The sequence below is a fragment of the Rutidosis leptorrhynchoides genome, chromosome 11, assembly GCF_046630445.1.
Source record: "Rutidosis leptorrhynchoides isolate AG116_Rl617_1_P2 chromosome 11, CSIRO_AGI_Rlap_v1, whole genome shotgun sequence".
In the NCBI taxonomy this organism is placed as follows: domain Eukaryota; kingdom Viridiplantae; phylum Streptophyta; class Magnoliopsida; order Asterales; family Asteraceae; genus Rutidosis; species Rutidosis leptorrhynchoides.
The window spans coordinates 338,800,816-338,822,145 of NC_092343.1; the positions used below are offsets into that span (position 1 = coordinate 338,800,816).

The following is a 21,330-nucleotide window of genomic DNA, read 5'->3' on the forward strand; positions in this document are numbered from 1 at the left end:
TAAGTACCATTTCTCTCATATCTCCAAATTTTGGTACCCAAATCCTTTCAGCCCTATACCGGGTTCCGTCTTCCCGAATATTAAGATGCTTCTCCGATCCTTTGGGTATTTCATCCTTTAAATTTCCCTCTTTTAAAACTCCTTGTTGCGCCTCCTTTATTTGAGTAGTAATGTTATCATGAATCATTATATTCATAGATTTTACTCGAATGGGTTCTCTGTCCTTCCTGCTCAAGGCATCGGCTACCACATTTGCCTTCCCCGGGTGGTAACGAATCTCAAAGTCGTAATCATTCAATAATTCAATCCACCTACGCTGCCTCATATTCAGTTGTTTCTGATTAAATATGTGTTGAAGACTTTTGTGGTCGGTATATATAATAACTTTAAACCCCATATAAGTAGTGCCTCCAAGTCTTTAATGCAAAAACAACCGCGCCTAATTCCAAATCATGCGTCGTATAATTTTGTTCGTGAATCTTCAATTGTCTAGACGCATAAGCAATCACCTTCATTCGTTGCATTAATACACAACCGAGACCTTGCTTTGATGCGTCACAATAAATCACAAAATCATCATTCCCTTCAGGCAATGACAATATAGGTGCCGTAGTTAGCTTTTTCTTCAATAACTGAAACGCTTTCTCTTGTTCATCATTCCATTCAAATTTCTTCCCTTTATGCGTTAATGCAGTCAAGGGTTTTGCTATTCTGGAAAAGTCTTGGATGAACCTTCTGTAGTAACCAGCTAGTCCTAAAAACTGGCGTATGTGTTTCGGAGTTTTCGGGGTTTCCCACTTTTCAACAGTTTCTATCTTTGCCGGATCCACCTTAATACCTTCTTTGTTCACTATGTGACCGAGGAATTGAACTTCTTCCAACCAAAATGCACACTTTGAAAACTTAGCGTACAATTCTTCCTTCCTCAATACTTCTAACACCTTTCTCAAATGTTCACCGTGTTCTTGGTCATTCTTTGAGTAAATAATTATGTCATCAATGAAAACAATGACAAACTTGTCAAGGTATGGTCCACACACTCGGTTCATAAGGTCCATGAACACAGCTGGTGCATTAGTTAAACAAAACGACATGACCATAAACTTGTAATGACCGTAACGTGTTCTGAAAGCAGTCTTTGGAATATCATCTTCTTTCACCCGCATTTGATGATACCCGGAACGTAAGTCAATCTTTGAATAAACAGACGAGCCTTGTAGTTGATCAAATAAGTCATCAATTCTCGGTAGTGGGTAGCGGTTCTTGATGGTAAGTTTGTTCAACTCTCGGTAGTCGATACACAACCTGAATGTACCATCTTTCTTCTTGACAAACAAAACAGGAGCTCCCCACGGTGATGTGCTTGGTCGAATGAAACCACGCTCTAAAAGTTCTTGTAATTGGCTTTGCAGTTCTTTCATCTCGCTGGGTGCGAGTCTGTAAGGAGCACGAGCTATTGGTGCAGCTCCTGGTACAAGATCTATTTGAAATTCAACGGATCGATGTGGGGGTAATCCCGGTAATTCTTTCGGAAATACATCGGGAAATTCTTTTGCAATGGGAACATCATTGATGCTCTTTTCTTCAGTTTGTACTTTCTCGACGTGTGTTAGAACAGCATAGCAACTTTTCTTATTAGTTTTTGTGCCTTCAAATTACTAATAAGATGTAGCTTCGTGTTGCCCTTTTCTCCGTACACCATTAAGGGTTTTCCTTTTTCTCGTATAATGTGAATTGCATTTTTGTAACAAACGATCTCTGCTTTCACTTCTTTCAACCAGTCCATACCGATTATTACATCAAAACTCCCTAACTCTACTGGTATCAAATCAATCTTAAATGTTTCGCAAACCAGTTTAATTTCTCAATTCCGACATATATTATCTGCTGAAATTAATTTACCATTTGCTAATTCGAGTAAAAATTTACTATCCAAAGGCGTCAATGGACAACTTAATTTAGCACAAAAATCTCTACTCATATAGCTTCTATCCGCACCCGCAAATAAAATGTAAGCAGATTTATTGTCAATAAGAAACGTACCCGTAACAAGCTCCGGGTCTTCCTGTGCCTCTGCCGCATTAATATTGAAAACTCTTCCGCGGCCTTGTCCATTCGTGTTCTCCTGGTTCGGGCAATTTCTAATAATGTGGCCCGGTTTTCCACATTTATAACAAACTACATTGGCATAACTTGCTCCGACACTACTTGCTCCGCCATTACTTGTTCCGACACCATTTGTTCCTTTCGTTCTATTAACCCCTGGTCCGTAGACCTCACACTTCGCCGCGCTATGACCATTTCTTTTACACTTGTTGCAAAATTTGGTGTAGAACCCCGAGTGATACTTTTCACACCTTTGACATAGCTGCTTCTGATTGTTGTTGTTGTTGCGGTTATTATTGTTGTTGGGATGATTGTTGTAGTTGCTGTTGTTGTTGTTGTTGTTGTTGTTGTTGTTGTTGTTGTTGTTGTTGTTGTTGTTGTTGTTGTTGTTGTTGTTGTTGTTGTTGTTGTTGTTGTTGTTGTTGTTGTTGTTGTTGGGCCGTTTATTGTAGTTGCGATTGATGTTACGATTGTTGGGATAATTGTTGCGATTATTGTTGTAATTGCTGTTGTTGTTGTATTGGTGATTCTTATCACCGTTTTCCTCCCATTTTCTTTTGACTTGCTTCACATTGGCCTCTTCAGCAGTCTGTTCTTTAATTTTTTCTTCAATCTGGTTCACTAGTTTGTGAGCCATTCTACATGCCTGTTGTATGGAGGCGGGCTCGTGTGAACTTATATCTTCTTGGATTCTTTCCGGTAATCCTTTCACAAACGCGTTGATCTTCTCTTCCTCATTTTCGAATGCTCCCGGACACAATAGGCACAATTCTGTGAATCGTCTTTCGTACTTGGTAATATCAAATCCTTGGGTTCGTAACCCTCTAAGTTCCGTCTTGAGCTTATTGACCTCGGTTCTGGGACGGTACTTCTCGTTCATCAAGTGCTTGAATGCTGACCACGGTAGTGCGTACGCATCGTCTTGTCCCACTTGCTCTAGATAGGTATTCCACCATGTTAACGCAGAACCTGTGAAGGTATGCGTAGCGTACTTCACTTTGTCCTCTTCAGTACACTTACTTATGGCAAACACCGATTCGACCTTCTCAGTCCACCGTTTCAATCCGATCGGTCCTTCGGTTCCATCAAATTCCAAAGTTTGTAGGCAGTGAATTCTTTGTAGGTGCATCCTACACGATTTCCTGTACTGCTAGATCTAAGGTTATTGTTGGTATGTAGCGCAGCCTGTACTGCGGCTATGTTTGAAGCTAGAAAAGTACGGAATTCCTCTTCATTCATATTCACGGTGTGTCGAGTAGTCGGTGCCATTTCCTTCAAAATAGTCAAATGGAACAAGTTAATCATACAGAATATTAAGAGTAGTTAATAGTATTTCGTAGCATACTATGAACTCATTTATAAAAGCTTTTTCTTCATATTAGCGTTTTATAAGTTTAAATTCGGGTAGTACCTACCCGTTAAGTTCATACTTAGTAGCTAATATACAATTCAACTACTACAATTCTATATGAAAAACTGATTATAATAATATTTCGCGTTCAAATTTTTACACAATATTTTACAAACTTACAATACCGCTTATTTTACATATAGCATGAAATATAGCACACAATAAATTTGATACAAGATGGTTGTGAAGATAATTCTAGCTAGTACACAAGTCGTTCAGCAAAGGCAATAAAGACACGTAATTCAAACGTTCAGAAACAAGTCATGCATTCTGGTTTTACTAGGATTACTTCCCATCCTTGGTATTGTGGAACATAACCGTTTGGCCGTTGATAAGACAGCGTGTTGTAACGTCGTCAAAGGGACGAGGGTTACGTAATGTCCAACAGTCCCGTAACAATCTTAAAACCTCATTTCTTACGCCAATTACCGACTCCGTCACTTGTGGGAACGTTTTGTTTAATAGTTGTAGCCCGATGTTCTTGTTCTCACTTTGGTGAGAAGCGAACATTACTAATCCGTAAGCATAACATGCTTCTTTATGTTGCATGTTAGCCGCTTTTTCTAAATCACGAAGTCCAATATTCGGATATATTGAGTCAAAATAATTTCTTAACCCATTGCGTAAAATAGCATTTGGGTTCCCCACAATATATGCGTCAAAGTAAACACATCGTAACTTATGGATTTCCCAATGTGATATCCCCCATCTTTTGAACGAAAGCCTTTTATAAACCAAGGCATTCTTGGAACGTTCTTCGAATGTCTTACAAACTGATCTCGCCTTAAATAGTTGTGCCGAAGAATTCTGACCGACTCTAGACAAGATTTCATCAATCATGTCTCTGGGTAGGTCTCTTAAAATATTGGGTTGTCTATCCATTTTGTGTTTTTATACTGTAAAATAGACAAGAGTTAGATTCAAAAAAAAAAAAAATACTTATTAATACAAGCAATTTTTACATATATCATAAAGCATAAGCACACTATGTTACATATATTACACCACAAGAATACAACTATCTTATTCCGACTCGCTTGTTTCTTCTTCTTCGGTTTTGGTTCGTTTTGCCAAGTTTCTAGGGATATATGATGTTCCCCTAATACGAGTCGTCGTTTTCCACATTGGTTTAGAAAAACCTGGTGGTTTAGAGGTTCCCGGGTCATTGTTACAACTTAAGGACTACGGGGGTTGACGATACATATAAAGTTCATCGGGGTTGGAATTAGATTTCTCTATTTTTATGCCCTTTCCCTTATTATTTTCTTTTGCATTTTTAAATTCAGTTGGGGTAATTTCTATAACATCATCGGAATTTTCGTCAGAATTCGATTCATCGGAGAATTGGTAATCCTCCCAATATTTTGCTTCCTTGGCGGAAACACCATTGACCATATTTAACCTTGGTCGGTTGGTTGAGGATTTTCTTTTACTTAACCATTTTATTATTTTCCCCACCGGTTCTATTTCTTCATCCGGTTCCGATTCATCTTCCGGTTACGATTCTTCTTCCGGTTCCGACTCTTCTTCCGGTTCCTCTTCGGGAACTTGTGAATCAGTCCACGAATCATTCCAATTAAATTTGACTCTTCATTATTATTAGGTGAGTCAATGGGACTTGTTCTAGAGGTAGACATCTATCACATAATATCAAACGCGTTAAGAGATTAATATATCACATAATATTCACATGTTAAAAATATATAGTTTCCAACAAAATTTGTTAAGCAATCATTTTTCAAGTAAACACGGTCGAAGTCCAGACTCACTAATGCATCCTAACAAACTCGATAAGACACATTAATGCAAAATTCTGGTTCTTTAAGACCAACGCTCGGATACCAACTGAAATGTCCCGTTCTTATTGATTAAAAACGTTCCATATTAATTGATTTCTTTGCAAGGTTTTGACCTCTATATGAGACGTTTTTCAAAGACTGCATTCATTTTAAAACAAACCATAACCTTTATTTCATCAAAAAAGGTTTAAAAAGCTTTACGTAGATGATCATATAATGATAATCTAAAATATCCTGTTTACACACGACCATTACATAATGGTTTACAATACAAATATGTTACAACAAAATAAGTTTCTTGAATGCAGTTTTTACACAATATCATACAAGCATGGACTCCAAATCTCGTCCTTATTTAAGTATGCGACAGCGGAAGCTCTTAGTATTCACCTGAGAATAAACATGCTTTAAACGTCAACAAAAATGTTGGTGAGTTATAGGTTTAACCTATATATATCAAATCGTAACAATAGACCACAAGATTTCATATTTCAATACACATCCCATACATAGAGATAAAAATCATTCATATGGTGAACACCTGGTAACCGACATTAACAAGATGCATATATAAGAATATCCCCATCATTCCGGGACACCCTTCGGATATGATATAAATTTCGAAGTACTAAAGCATCCGGTACTTTGGATGGGGTTTGTTAAGCCCAATAGATCTATCTTTAGGATTCGCGTCAATTAGGGTGTCTGTTCCCTAATTCTTAGATTACTAGACTTAATAAAAAGGGGCATATTCGATTTCAATAATTCAACCATATAATGTAGTTTCACGTACTTGTGTCTATTTTGTAAATCATTTATAAAACCTGCATGTATTCTCATCCCAAAAATATTAGATTTTAAAAGTGGGACTATAACTCACTTTCACAGATTTTTTACTTCGTCGGGAAGTAAGACTTGGCCACTGGTTGATTCACGAACCTATAACAATATATACATATATATCAAAGTATGTTCAAAATATATTTACAACACTTTTAAGATATTTTGATGTTTTAAGTTTATTAAGTCAGCTGTCCTCGTTAGTAACCTACAACTAGTTGTCCACAGTTAGATGTACAGAAATAAATCGATAAATATTATCTTGAATCAATCCACGACCCAGTGTATATGTATCTCAGTATTGATCACAACTCAAACTATATATATTTTGAAATCAACCTCAACCCTGTATAGCTAACTCCAACATTCACATATAGAGTGTCTATGGTTGTTCCGAAATATATATAGATGTGTCGACATGATAGGTCGAAACATTGTATACGTGTCTATGGTATCTCAAGATTACATAATATACAATACAAGTTGATTAAGTTATGGTTGAAATAGATTTGTTACCAATTTTCACGTAGCTAAAATGAGAAAAATTATCCAATCTTGTTTTACCCATAACTTCTTCATTTTAAATCCGTTTTGAGTGAATCAAATTGATATGGTTTCATATTGAACTCTATTTTATGAATCTAAACAGAAAAAGTATAGGTTTATAGTCGGAAAAATAAGTTACAAGTCGTTTTTGTAAAGGTAGTCATTTCAGTCGAAAGAACGACGTCTAGATGACCATTTTAGAAAACATACTTACACTTTGAGTTTAACCATGATTTTTGGATATAGTTTCATGTTCATAAGAAAAATCATTTTTCCAGAAGAACAACTTTTAAATCAAAGTTTATCATAGTTTTTAATTAACTAACCCAAAACAGCCCGCGGTGTTACTACGACGGCGTAAATTCGGTTTTACAGTGTTTTTCGTTTTTCCAGGTTTTAAATCATTAAGTTAGCATATCATATAGATATAGAACATGTGTTTAGTTGATTTTAAAAGTCAAGTTAGAAGGATTAACTTTTGTTTGCGAACAAGTTTAGAATTAACTAAACTATGTTCTAGTGATTACAAGTTTAAACCTTCGAATAAGATAGCTTTATATGTATGAATCGAATGATGTTATGAACATCATTACTACCTTAAGTTCCTTGAATAAACCTACTGGAAAATAGAAAAATGGATCTAGCTTAAACGGATCCTTGGATGGCTCGAAGTTCTTGAAGCAGAATCATGACACGAAAACAAGTTCAAGTAAGATCATCACTTGAAATAAGATTGTTATAGTTATAGAAATTGAACCAAAGTTTGAATATGATTATTACCTTGTATTAGAATGATAACCTACTATAAGAAACAAAGATTTCTTGAGGTTGGATGATCACCTTACAAGATTGGAAGTGAGCTAGCAAACTTGAAAGTATTCTTGATTTTATGTAACTAGAACTTGTAGAATTTATGAAGAACACTTAGAACTTGAAGATAGAACTTGAGAGAGATCAATTAGATGAAGAAAATTAAAGAATGAAAGTGTTTGTAGGTGTTTTTGGTCGTTGGTGTATGGATTAGATATAAAGGATATGTAATTTTGTTTTCATGTAAATAAGTCATGAATGATTACTCATATTTTTGTAATTTTATGAGATATTTCATGCTAGTTGCCAAATGATAGTTCCCACATGTGTTAGGTGACTCACATGGGCTGCTAAGAGCTGATCATTGGAGTGTATATACCAATAGTACATACATCTAAAAGCTGTGTATTGTACGAGTACGAATACGGGTGCATACGAGTAGAATTGTTGATGAAACTGAACGAGGATGTAATTGTAAGCATTTTTGTTAAGTAGAAGTATTTTGATAAGTGTATTGAAGTCTTTCAAAAGTATATAAATACATATTAAAACACTACATGTATATACATTTTAACTGAGTCATTAAGTCATCGTTAGTCGTTACATGTAAGTGTTGTTTTGAAACCTTTAGGTTAACGATCTTGTTAAATGTTGTTAACCCAATGTTTATAATATCAAATGAGATTTTAAATTATTATATTATCATGATATTATCATCTATGAATATCTCTTAATATGATATATATACATTAAATGTCTTTACAACAATAATCGTTACATATATGTCTCGTTTAAAAATCATTAAGTTAGTAGTCTTGTTTTTACATATGTAGTTCATTGTTAATATACTTAATGATATGTTTACTTATCATAATATCATGTTAACTATATATATATATATCCATATATATGTCATCATATAGTTTTTTACAAGTTTTAACGTTAGTGAATCACCGGTCAACTTGGGTGGTCAATTGTCTATATGAAACATATTTCAATTAATCAAGTCTTAACAAGTTTGATTGCTTAACATGTTGGAAACATTTAATCATGTAAATATCAATCTCAATTAATATATATAAACATGGAAAAGTTCGGGTCACTACATCGGATGCAATTACTATCCTTGGTAGGAGCAATAGTAAAGCTCACCCTATAGTTTTTCAGTCTGGCACAAGGTCCTGTCTTTGACCATACTATGCAACCACCGTTCTTACGGTTGACATTTGGTTCAGGTGACCTAATGAATTCCAGGTGAATTCCTAGGATTTTACGTTCAATGGTAATGAACGCATTAAAAATGGGTTTTTAGAAAACAAATCGGTTTGTAATTTTGATCAAAATATTTTCTCGTTCAAGCTCGAGTTTAGATATCATCGAATTCCATGAGTTTGTAATTCTCAATCTTTAAGGTCAATCTCTAGGATTGAGTAATATCAGTCTTAAAAGCTGATTTTTGATCTTTTAAGGAGATTATCCTTTCTGGGGATCTAATTCATTAGTCTTATACAGCTAATTTACATGGCGCCCTCCCCATTTTACGAGACAGATCCTCTCATGGTTAGGATAAGTCTGACCACTTGGCGACCCTGTTTGATGCTGAGGTCCGTGGATTTCCTGCTGATTTTCGAGAAAACTTTTCAAGGTTTTTCGTAGACTCTACAACTGGTCTGGACGACAACTTCCTGACCTAAATCAAGAAGCGCGTGTCTTTTTCGGAAGGCTTTACTTCCTTTTAATGATGGAATTGATTCATCGTGTAGATCCATCTTTCTTTCAAATATATTACAGTAAATCGGGTAAAACTGTTTAGATTAGTCAAAAGCAAAAGTATCTTCAGTTATTTGTACAAAAATATGTGATATATGTTTTAAATAACTTGGTAAATTTTCCCATACTTAGCTTTTATTTTCCTTTCTTTGCCTTTTTATTGTCCTCTATTCCATTTTAAATGAATTCTAACATTTTGGTTTGTTTCTCAATTTATGTCCTTTCCGAGGTAACAATAATTTCGGTGTTAACACCTAGTTTTATCGTTCATAAATATGTATAAACATGATTTTGAGTTCATTTAATTGAAAATTTTGAAAATTTTTACTAGAATTGTGTAGTCAGTATATAAGACTAGGGCTGTTCTTTATTATCAGAGAGCACTAGATTCTAATACAACTACTGCATTACTAGTATTTTTAATGGTAACCAAGTGTATAAGTCAAAAAATTTTAAAAATTCGAAAGAATTTAACCCCTTCCCACTCTTAAGATCTTGCAATGCCCTCATTTGCAAGAAATCAGTAACAATTTAAATTATTGAGGGTGATTAGCGTAGAAAAATGATTAAATTTTATCAAAGTTTCCAAACATATTGGCGTTTGTTTGTTGAATGATAAATGGTGCACATCATTTGTTCATTCCGTCTTGTTGTTACATCACATTTGTTTTTTGTTTTGTCATCAAAATTAGTAGCTTTTGCTGAACTTAATGCCAGTCTTTGAAAATGCGCTGTTTTACCCTGTTGTGTACAATTGACAATATACATACATACAAATATAAACATGCATGGTAATTTGAAATGGGACTTAAAATCCCACTTTCAAATCAAATATGAAATATTAGTACAAAATAATAAAAATATTAAACAATACATTAATGTATCACAATATCATATGTTTAAACATAAATAAATAAAAATAATAAAAAGATAAAAATCATAGAAATCACCAACTGAACTATATCAATCTGGATAGGGGTTCCAGTTCATGTCGTCGTCCGGGTTCCATGCTTGGTGATAGGTGTACTGGTAGGCCTGGTTAGGGTCATAGAGAGTATATGGTGGTCTCATCTCGGGCTGGTGTAGAGGATAGTAAGCGGGTCGGGTCGGAACGTAGTGATCCTGAGGTGACAGCCGGCTCATAATCTGACGCTGATGATAGTCCCATCTATCATGCTGTCGTTGCCTGGAATGCTCGTAATCATTTCGGGCTTGCCACTGCTCCATCCGACAAAATCTCTCCGCGTTTGTCATATCTACCTCATCTATATGCTGGTAGACGTCAGTCATAGCCTCCCGAATGACATCCCTAATGTCATCCGCTTCCTCCATTTCCTCGTCTGAACCTCTCTCTACCTGAGGATGATTACCTTCATAGGGTACTGGCTGATTGCGTCTACTCTTTAATACCTTAGCACCCGCATAAACCTTCAATCCTAAAGGCTCAACCTATTACCTACATTCCAAAAGTGGACCCCCTTGGTTCCTATCTACACCTAAGTACTCTCCAATGAGAGTAACAAAAATTTCTCCTCCTATAATCCCCCCTTCCTGTATTCCTTCCACCATTTTTGACAAATAAAAACCAACACAGTAGGGGATATTAACAAAGCTTCTTGGGTCTCGAATACACTTTAGGTAAAATAAATCATGTAAGGTCATTTTCTCCTTGTTGTGACCTCTCTGTGTAATCGAGTTAGCCAAAAATCTATGAATTATACGAAGCTCGGCTTTGTTAATATGTAAGTAGGAGTGTTTTCCTCCCAGTGTAAAAACATTATAGTTTGACATACGCCTCCAGACGACGTTCGCGTCAAAATTCCTATCTACCCTTTCACCACGATAAATCAAATTCATACAATCGGGTAGTAGCAATTCACTAGGAGTGTAAATCTGTAATGCCCTGGCCATGTCCAGCATAGACATCCTGTACATCCTACGGCCAAGTATAAACCTAAGAAAACTTCTATCATCTAACCTATCTACATCTACATTTAACGCTATAGTACTCATCAGCTCAACACATCATTCCTTATATACAGGTCTACGAATGGTGAATAGACGTTCCCAATCGGGAAAAGAAGAACTGCCATACCTTTGGATCAGATGGAGTCTAACTCGGTTAGCTAGTTGGACCCTTTCCAAAGGATCCCAATCGATTACTCTTGGCACCTCTACATTTTTTGGTAGCAGTTTGAATTTGTTACTTTGATATGATGGGTAATCTCTCCAGCTTCTATCGAATCTCAGATTAGGATGCAACGTGTGTTCAGAAATTGTTGGGTATTCTACTGGTGGATGCATCGGAAATACTGTGAAGGCATCAACAAATTGTAGCGGATCATAATAAGGTACGTGTTGATCAGGCTATTGTTGTGGTTCCTGTTGTGGTTCTTGTTCAGGTTCATATTGCATTTTAGGTTCAGGTTCTGGTTGTGGTTGTCTAGATGATGATGTTGCACCATCAGTATCTGTACATCTCTGCAAAACACATTAAACACAAAATTTGTGCATCTAAATATACATTAGTGTTAGCAAAATAACAACTTGAAACAATTAAATTAACATGTTCAATCAAAATTAAACTTATACATATTTTCACAATTTTTACAATTCTACACTTTTTCAAATAAGCATATATGAAAATGTATACAAAGTTCATAAGCATTTAACTCAAATAACATGTTAAAACATCCATTACTAACAATTAAACAAGTCTCGAATGGCAATTATATCAAATTAATCAAGTTAATGAATTTTATACTTAAAAAGTCCACTTTAATCTTCAAAAATCATGTTTAGGATCAAAGTTTGGATCATTTAGCTACCTAAACATGTTACACTACTTAATTTAGCAATAATTCATGAAAAAAAATCAGCCATAACCTGTTTATATCAAAAAGCCCCAAATTGCTCAAGAACACAAACCCTAGATTTCTAAAAATTTTGAAGTTTTTGGCTTTAAATCATGTTAAATAGCATCAATCTAGGTTATACATGCATAATATACTAACAATTTAACTCTAATTACACTAGAAATTAATAAAATCAAATTAGAAAAAATATAGCTCAAGAACACTAAAAATCAAATTTAAAGAGGTTTAGGGATGTAATTGTTACCTTTCTTGATAAACTTCTGAACAATTTCATGTTTAGAGCGGATTGTAGCAAGAAATTTGGTGTTAAAATGGTGATTTTAGGAGATAATATGTGTATGTGTTCGTGTATTTTGTGTGTGTTTAGTGTGAAGACAGACTGCTCGCTGGACTTTTTCTATCTGACCTGAATTCCAGCTCCATGCGATCGCATGGATTGGAAGGCTAAATCCCATGCGATCGCATGGGGTTCGAGTACAGTAACTTTTGCCTTTTTTTTTTTTTTTTTTTTTTTTTTTTTTTTTTTAATAAAAACCTTATAACTTTTGAAACATAATTTAATTAAATTTTAAAATTTTTGTTTCCTTGTTATTTAGGACGAGGTAGTTTCGGATAGTTGTCCTAGTCCGTCCCTCGACAAAATTTTAAAATTTGTCATTTTTAAGCGTGGTTTTAAAAGCAAAGATTTTTGGGTTTTTTTTTTTTTTTTTTTTTAATATTTTTGGCATACTTTAATTCAACAAGATTAAAAATAATGATAATAAAAATTCTCGTCCCTCCCTTGGGTAGAGCAATTTCGGTTCAACGACCTAGTTTTCAACTCACGACGAATTTTTAGAAATTAATTTTTAACTTAGCGAAATAAAGTAAATTTTTGTTTTTAAATTCACACCAAACTTAAATTTAAAATGCATAAAATTTAAAATTCATATTAGTAATATTAAAAATTCATACCAACTTTATATTATATTTTTGTTTTATACATACAAACTTATATTAAAAATATTAATTTTTCAAATATTTACAAACTTAAATATATTGATTTTAAAAGTTTTACAATATTAATACATTAATTTTAAAAATAAAGTAAAAATTAAAAATTAAAAATCTTTTTGGTCTTTTATCCCACTTTAATCAATCAAATATTATCAAAAATATACGCCCATCTTTTCGGTAAAGTAATTTCGGTTATATTACATAGTTTTACTCTTGACGAATTTCTGAAATATTTTGGGTCGATTGATTAAAGATATTTATACCTTAAGAATAAACGGTAAATTTCGCAGTGATGTAATAAATTTTTGTATGATATCAATAATTTCGGTCGCAAAACCTAATTTTATTGAATACCAATTTAATACTTTATAGCGAACAATTTAGCGTTTATTATCAAAAGGTTCAAAGCAATAAAAATAAAAATAAAAACTGTATATACTTACCTGTGATATGGAATTCTCAGTGACCTGTTTTAGCCCACTCATAAGATAGTCGGACTAATTAGTTTTCCATAGCTACATAGGCGTAACCTCGAGCATTCAACGTTTTTTCTTCAAAACATATGAACGGTCCATCTCTGCATAAAGTAACGAATTCGGTATTGGAATATGTCTGATTCGTCGAGCATTTTCCTTCGTGTGACCATTTTCCGCATTTATGACATCTTTCAAGGTTTCGTGCTCTTCTTTTTGCTGCGGATTTTGATTTTCCTTTACCAAATAGTAACTTATTATTTTTGTTCCTGGATTCTTTTCTTACTCCGTCCAATTTGCCTCTGATTAATGATACCAATTCACTTGAAAGGGTGTCATTATTTCGTTTAGTGATCAAAGCGTGTAGCATTAGACCATGGTTTAGTTCACAGGAAGTCTTCATCTCGTAAAACCTAAAAAAATAAAAATTCAGAATGGGGGGGAGGAGACTAGTTCTTTAGGGTCTACTAGGGAAAGACCATTCGGATTCCATTCTCGGAAACTACACAAAAACAGAACATCTAACTCTAACAGAAATACTTATTATCCTTTAAAGACTTGATTCTCCCCACACTTAGTTAGCTGTGGTGTTGAAATTGTGATTAACTTCGTTGTCAACTTCCATCGGACTATCTATGTAATGTTTAACTCTGTGACCATTAACTTTAAATTCAATCCCATTTGAATTTATTAACTCTACTGTTCCGTATGGGAAAAATCTTTTGACTATGAATGGTCCAGACCATCTTGATTTCAATTTTTCAGGAAATAGCTTGAATCGTGAATTGAAAAGAAGAACTCTATCTCCTTCTTTAAATTCTTTTGAACTTCTGATTCTTTTATCATGCCATTTCTTCGTTCTTTCCTTATAGATTAATGAATTTTCGTATGCTTCATGTCTCAATTCTTCTAATTCATTTAATTGTCTTAACCGTAGACGTCCGGCTTCATGTAAATCCAGATTACATGTCTTCAAAGCCCAAAATACTTTGTGTTCAATTTCTACCGGAAGATGACATACTTTTCCGTAAACGAGTCTAAAAGGTGTGGTTCCAATTGGAGTTTTGTAGGCTGTTCTAAAAGCCCAGAGTGCATCCTCCAATTTCATGGACCATTCCTTCGGATTTGATCCTACGGTTTTCTCTAGAATACTTTTTAAAGTTCGGTTGGTATTTTCAACTTGTCCACTTGTTTGTGGATGATAAGCAGTGGAGATTTTATGAGTTACTCCATATCTTTTAAGAACTTTCTCAAGTTGATTGTTACAAAAATGAGTACCCCGATCACTTATTAAAGCTTTCGGTGTTCCAAACCTTGCAAAAAGACGTTTTAAAAAGTTGACTTCAACTCGTGCATCGTTAGATGGGAGAGCTTGTGCTTCCGCCCATTTAGATACATAATCAATGGCAACGAGAATGTAGAGATTATTATTAGATTTTGGAAATGGACCCATAAAGTCAATACCCCAAATGTCAAATACTTCATATACTTGAATGACATTTTGTGGCATTTCATCAAGTTGACTTATTTTTCCGGCCCTTTGACAAGCATCATAAGATTTGCAAAGAAGGTGTGCGTCTTTGAAAATTGTAGGCCAATAGAACCCAGCATCGTAAACTTTTCTTGCTGTGAGTTGAGGCCCATAATGCCCTCCTGTTGGTCCTGTGTGACAATGGTTTAAGATTTGACTAGCTTCATCCTCGAATACACATCGGCGTATTATTCCATCGGGACAACTTTTAAACAAATGTGGATCTTCTCAGAAATAGTGTTTTATATCACTAAAGAATTTCTTTCGTTTTTGGTACGATAATCCCTTTTCAAGGAATCCACATACTAAGTAGTTTGCATAGTCTACAAACCATGGATTTCATTATAATCTATCTTCAATAGATATTCATCAGGAAAGTTGTCTTGTATTGCCGATTCATTTAGAACTTCTAATTCAGGATTTTCAAGACGAGAAAGATGATCAGCTGCGAGATTTTTTTGTCTCGGATTTCAATATCGAACTCTTTTAAGAGTAAGATCCAACGAATTATTCGTGGTTTAGCATCTTGTTTCGAAAATAGGTATCTAAGAGCAGAATGGTCAGTATAGACCACCGTTTTAGCTAGAACGAGATATGAACGAAATTTGTCAAAAGCAAAGACAATAGCAAGGAGTTCTTTTTTAGTAGTTGTGTAATTCGTTTGTGCTCCTTGTAACGTCTTACTAGCATAATAAATAGGTTGAAATCGTTTTTCAATCCTTTGTCCTAAAACGGCTCCCATTGCAAAATCACTTGCATCACACATTAGTTCAAACGGTAGATTCCAATTTGGAGTTATCATGATTGGTACATTAGTGAGTTTTTCTTTAAGAATATTAAAAGATTTGATGCATTCATCTGAAAAGATGAATGGAGCATCCTTTTCTAGGAGTTTATTCATAGGAGTGGCAATTTTAGAAAAATCTTTTATGAAACTTGGGTAAAAACCGGCATGCCCTAGAAAACTCCTAACTCCTCTAACATTGGTGGGATGTGGAAGTTTAGCAATTACATATACTTTAGCTCTATCTACTTCAATTCCTTCCTTTGAGATTTTATGACCAAGAACGATGCCTTCTTTAACCATGAAATGACATTTCTCCCAATTAAGTACTAGATTTGATTGTTCGCATCTAATAAGCATTCTTCAAGATTAACTAGACATGATTCAAATGTATCACCGAAGACTGAAAAGTCATCCATGAAAACTTCCATGCATTCTTCTATCATATCATGAAAAATCGCCATCATGCACCTTTGAAAGGTTGCAGGGGCGTTGCAAAGTCCAAATGGCATGCGTTTGTAAGCAAAAGTACCATAAGGGCACGTGAATGTGGTTTTCTCTTGGTCCTCGGGTGCTATTGGAATTTGAAAATATCCGGAAAAACCATCAAGAAAGCAATAGTAACTGTTTCCTGCTAATCTTTCTAATATTTGATCAATGAAAGGTAAGGGAAAGTGATCTTTTCTGGTGGCGTCATTTAATTTTCTATAATCAATACAAACACGCCATCCTGTTACCATCCTAGTAGGAATAAGCTCATTTTTTTCATTTGTGATGACAGTCATGCCACCCTTCTTAGGTACGCATTGAACTGGGCTTACCCATGGACTATCAGAAATTGGATAAATTAAACCTGCATCAAGTAGTTTAATAATTTCTTTCTTAACAACATCTTGCATATTTGGATTTAGTCTTCGTTGGCGTTGCACATACGTTTTATGACCTTCTTCCATAAAGATTTTATGTGTGCAATACGAAGGACTTATTCCTTTAATATCATGAATTTTCCATGCAATAGCTGGTTTATAAGCTTTTAGCACAGAAATGAGTTGGGATTTTTCATTTTCAATAAGAGAAGACGATATTATTACAGGTAATTATGTTTCACCATGTAAATGAGCATATTCCAAATGGTTTGGAAGTAGCTTTAACTCTAATGTCGGTGGTTCTTTTATCGATGATTTATATCGATATCTGTCTTCTTCTTTTAGCATTTGAATTTCTTCTGTTGTTGGTTCATATCCATTAGCCATAAGTGTAGCTAACATTTCAGTTTCATCAATTGGTTCGGTTCCTTCTCCTAAAGAACATTCTCCTATTCCTTGTAATTCTGGAAATTCTTCTAATAATTCTGCATGTGAATCTATAGTTTGAATATAATAGCATGTATCATCTGCAAATTGCAGTTGTTGCATTGCTCTATCAACTGAAAAGGTAACACTCTCGTCCTCTATACTTAGGGTCAGTTTCTTATCGAATACGTCTATTATTGCTTTAGCCGTGTTTAAGAATGGTCTTCCTAATATGAGAGGAACTCGAGAATCTTCTTCCATGTCCAGAATAACAAAATCTTCTGGAAATACTAAAGTACCAACTTTAACTAGCATGTTCTCCATTATCCCTCTAGGATATTTTACTGATCGATCGGCTAGTTGTATACTTATTCGTGTTGGTTTCAATTCTCCAAGGTCTAGTTTAGCGTATAGTGAATACGGCATTAGATTTATACTAGCACCTAAGTCTGCCAATGCTTCTATTGAACTAAGACTACCCAGAAAACATGGAATTGTGAAACTTTCTGGATCAGATAATTTTTCTAGTATCTTATTCAACAGCACTGCAGAACAATTAGCATTCATAGTAACAGCCAAGAGTTCTTCCATTTTCTTTCTATTTGTGATTAGATCTTTCAAGAATTTGGCATATCTAGGCATTCCTGAAATCACATCAATGAAAGGAAGATTGACATTTATTTGTTTAAATATATCCAAGAATTTGGATTGCTCGACTTCAAGTCTTTCTTTTCTCATTTTACTCGGGTAAGGAAGTGGTGGTTGGTATGGTTTAACATAAGGTTTAGCCTTAACTGTGTTATCTTCATTAACCTTTTCAGCTACCGGTTCTGTTTCCTTATCTTGTTCAGATTGTAGTTCTTGTGTAGTAGGAATAGCTTCATCAGAAATTACAGGTATTTCAGGTGGTTTAAGTGTAATACCACTTCTTGTGGTAATGGCTTTAGCTGTTTCATTCCGGGGGTTAGCATTTGTATCACTTGGTAGACTTCCCGGTTTTCTTTCACCTATTAACCTTGCTAGGTTACTTACTTCTTGTTCCAAATTTTGAATAGAAGCTTGTTGATTTCTAAATGCTTGAGCATTTTGTTCATTGGTTTGTTTCTGAGATGTGAAAAACTGAGTTTGAGATTCAACTAGCTTTGACATCATGTCTTCTAAATTTGGCTTTTTATCATCGGTTTGTGGTGGTTTGTTTTGAAAAATAGGTCTTTGCTGATTGTAAGTATTGTTGGATAATTGTTGATTGCTAGGACCTTGTTGGTTTTTGTATGGAACATTTCGATTATAATTCTGGTTTTGATTGTAGTTTGGTCTTGGCGGTTGATAATTATTCTTATAATTATTTCCAGGCCTTTGGTTTATGTGTGAAACATTCTCTCTTTGTTCCATTGTTAGTTCAATACTGAGACAATCTTTTGTTAAATGTGGTCCTCCACATTGCTCACAACTATTTCGTATTGAGTGAATATCTTTAGTCATCTTTTCCATTCGTCTGTCGACAGCATCTATCTTTGCAGAAATGGAATCTAAGTCATGGCTAGAATCGGCTCTAGCTGCTTTAGATGATCTAACGATATCTTTTTCTTGGTGCCACTCATGTGAGTGGGAAGGAGTGTTATCAATAATTTTGTAAGCGTCAGTTGATGTTTTCTTCATAATGGAACCACCAGCTGCTATATCTATGTCTTTTCGTGTAGTGATGTTGCATCCTTGATAGAATATTTATACTATTTGACAAGTGTCTAAACCATGTTGTGGACATCCTCTCAATAACTTTCCAAATCTTGTCCATGCTTCATATAGAGTTTCATTTGGCTTCTGTGTGAACGTAACAATTTCTCCTTGAAGTCTTACGACTTTAGATGCCGGAAAGAATTGTTTAAGAAATTTTTCAACTAAAACGTCCCATGTATCAATCGCTCCTCCAGGTAACGATTCTAACCAATCATTGGCTTCTCCCTTTAAAGTCCAGGGAAATAACATGAGATATATCTGTTCATCCTCAACTTCTCGAATTTTAAATAGAGTACAGATCCTATTAAAGGTTCGAAGATGTTCGTTTGGATCTTCCTTCGGCGCACCACTAAATTGGCATTGATTTGTTACCATGTGTAGGATTTGTCCTTTGATTTCATAATCTGACGCATTTATGTCAGGTTGAGTAATTGCGTGACCTTAGCCAGTGCGTTTAGCTCTCATTCGGTTTTCCATACTTAGAGGTTCCAGATTTTCCATTATTGAATTTGTTGAATCTGAATCACTAAGGGATTCTAATTTAATGGTTTCTTTCTCGACAATTTCTGGATGAGTGATTTGTGGTTCAGGAGGAATGATTAGTGGTTCAGGATCTCTGAATTGTCCTTGAATATCCTCCGGATTCTCAATTGTAAGGTCGGGTTCAAAAAATGGATTATCGGAAATTTGAATTGGAGTACTTGGTCGACTGGATGACGATTCTAAAGAAAAATCAACGGCGACAATATTTGCTAGATGTCTTGATCGAGTTACAGGTGGTGAACGTACAAAAGGTGGTGAACGTTTTGCTCGGTGCATTCACTGAATATCCTATTAGTTATAAAAATAAGAAAAATTATATAAGTTATCAAATTAATAGACTTTTCTGATTTTGCCCACATTTCGAATAGCCAATAGATGCAGCAGGGAGCCAGAACCCTTTAAATCGAAATCTCACAACTCAGCCACTAACAAATCCAACTATTACTACGAAACAGAAAATTTGGATGTCTATCAATTCAACCACTTAAAATAATTTTTCGTTGAAATTTAAAGAAATTTTAGAGAAGAAATAGAAAAAAATCTAAGTCCTAAAAACTAGAGCGGCGAAAAATAAGAAAGAAAAAGAGCGCGTCGGAAAACGTCGAAAAATAAAAGGCGTCGAAAAATAAAAATAAGAAAGTAGCGCGTCGAAACTTAAAAGTCTAAAAACTAAGAATTAAAAGTTGCGTCTAAAAATATTAAAGCTTAAAAGAAAAACTATATCCCAAATGGCAATAACTTAAAAAGGTACAAAAATATAAAAACGGCGTCGCAAAATTCTAAAACACTTAAATCTTAGTCTAAAGAAAAAGCATTTAAGGGATTTTACGGCAAAGCCTAGAAATCTAGAAATAAAAATAACTACGGTAAAAACTATGACTTAAAACTTAATATGAGCGAAAAATACAAATATTACGCTAAAACAAATAAAAAGATACAAAATATAAAAATAAACTTAAGGTTGAAAAAAGTACAATTTTTGTAAAAATATTATTTTTATATTATTTATTTTATAAAACTATTAATTTTATAATTTATTAAAACTAATTAAACTTAATAATATAAATAAAATAAAAACTAAACTAAATAATTAAATAACTAAACCCTAATTAGGGTTTTAATTAAATATTAATTATAATAATAATTACACCCTACTGTCGGCTGAGGTTACCAGGCGAGTCAAATCAGGTCATGCGATCGCATGAAGTTTTGCCTTCGGGCTCATGCGATCGCATGAGCTAGGGTTTCGGGCCAGAGTTGGGCTGCTACAGTACAGGGCCTCGTGGTTTTTATAATTTTTTTTTCCAGTTTTCTGTTTTAAATATATATATATATATAATATTTATATAACTTAAATAAAAATTTAATTTTAAAAACTAAAATAAAAAAAAGAAACTTTATAATTTTATATATATATAACAAACTATTAAAAATATATAAATATTTTGTTTTTCTTTTCTTTTATATTTTTGATTTTTAATAATTAAAACGTATATTTTTACAAAAAAGGAACTTTATAAAAATCTTTTTTTTTTATATATAGCGTTGCGCTTCCGGCGTTTAAGCAATGTCCCCGGCAGCGGCGCCAAAAATACTTGATGTTATGCGAGGGGTATATGAAATAGTATTAATTTTTAAAAGGAAATACTATTAAATACGATAAAATTTTACACAAGATATTTATTTATTTATAGAATGGATATACCTAAACCTTGCTACAACACTTATATGCAGTGTACCTAATCGTACAGTAGTGTAGTTTTTAGTAAGTCCGGTTCGTTCCACAGGGATCTTTTAAACAAGCTTAACGCTATAT

The 21,330-nt window shown here is 34.2% G+C and overlaps 1 non-coding gene across 1 annotated transcript; it reads left to right on the forward strand.

The window, feature by feature from the left end:
• Window positions 1–18,981: 18,981 nt before the first annotated feature.
• LOC139879018 (small nucleolar RNA R71) lies at window positions 18,982–19,088 on the forward strand. Its single transcript, XR_011769874.1, has one exon. It is a non-coding gene; the product is annotated as a small nucleolar RNA R71 (small nucleolar RNA).
• The last annotated feature ends 2,242 nt before the right edge of the window (window positions 19,089–21,330 follow it).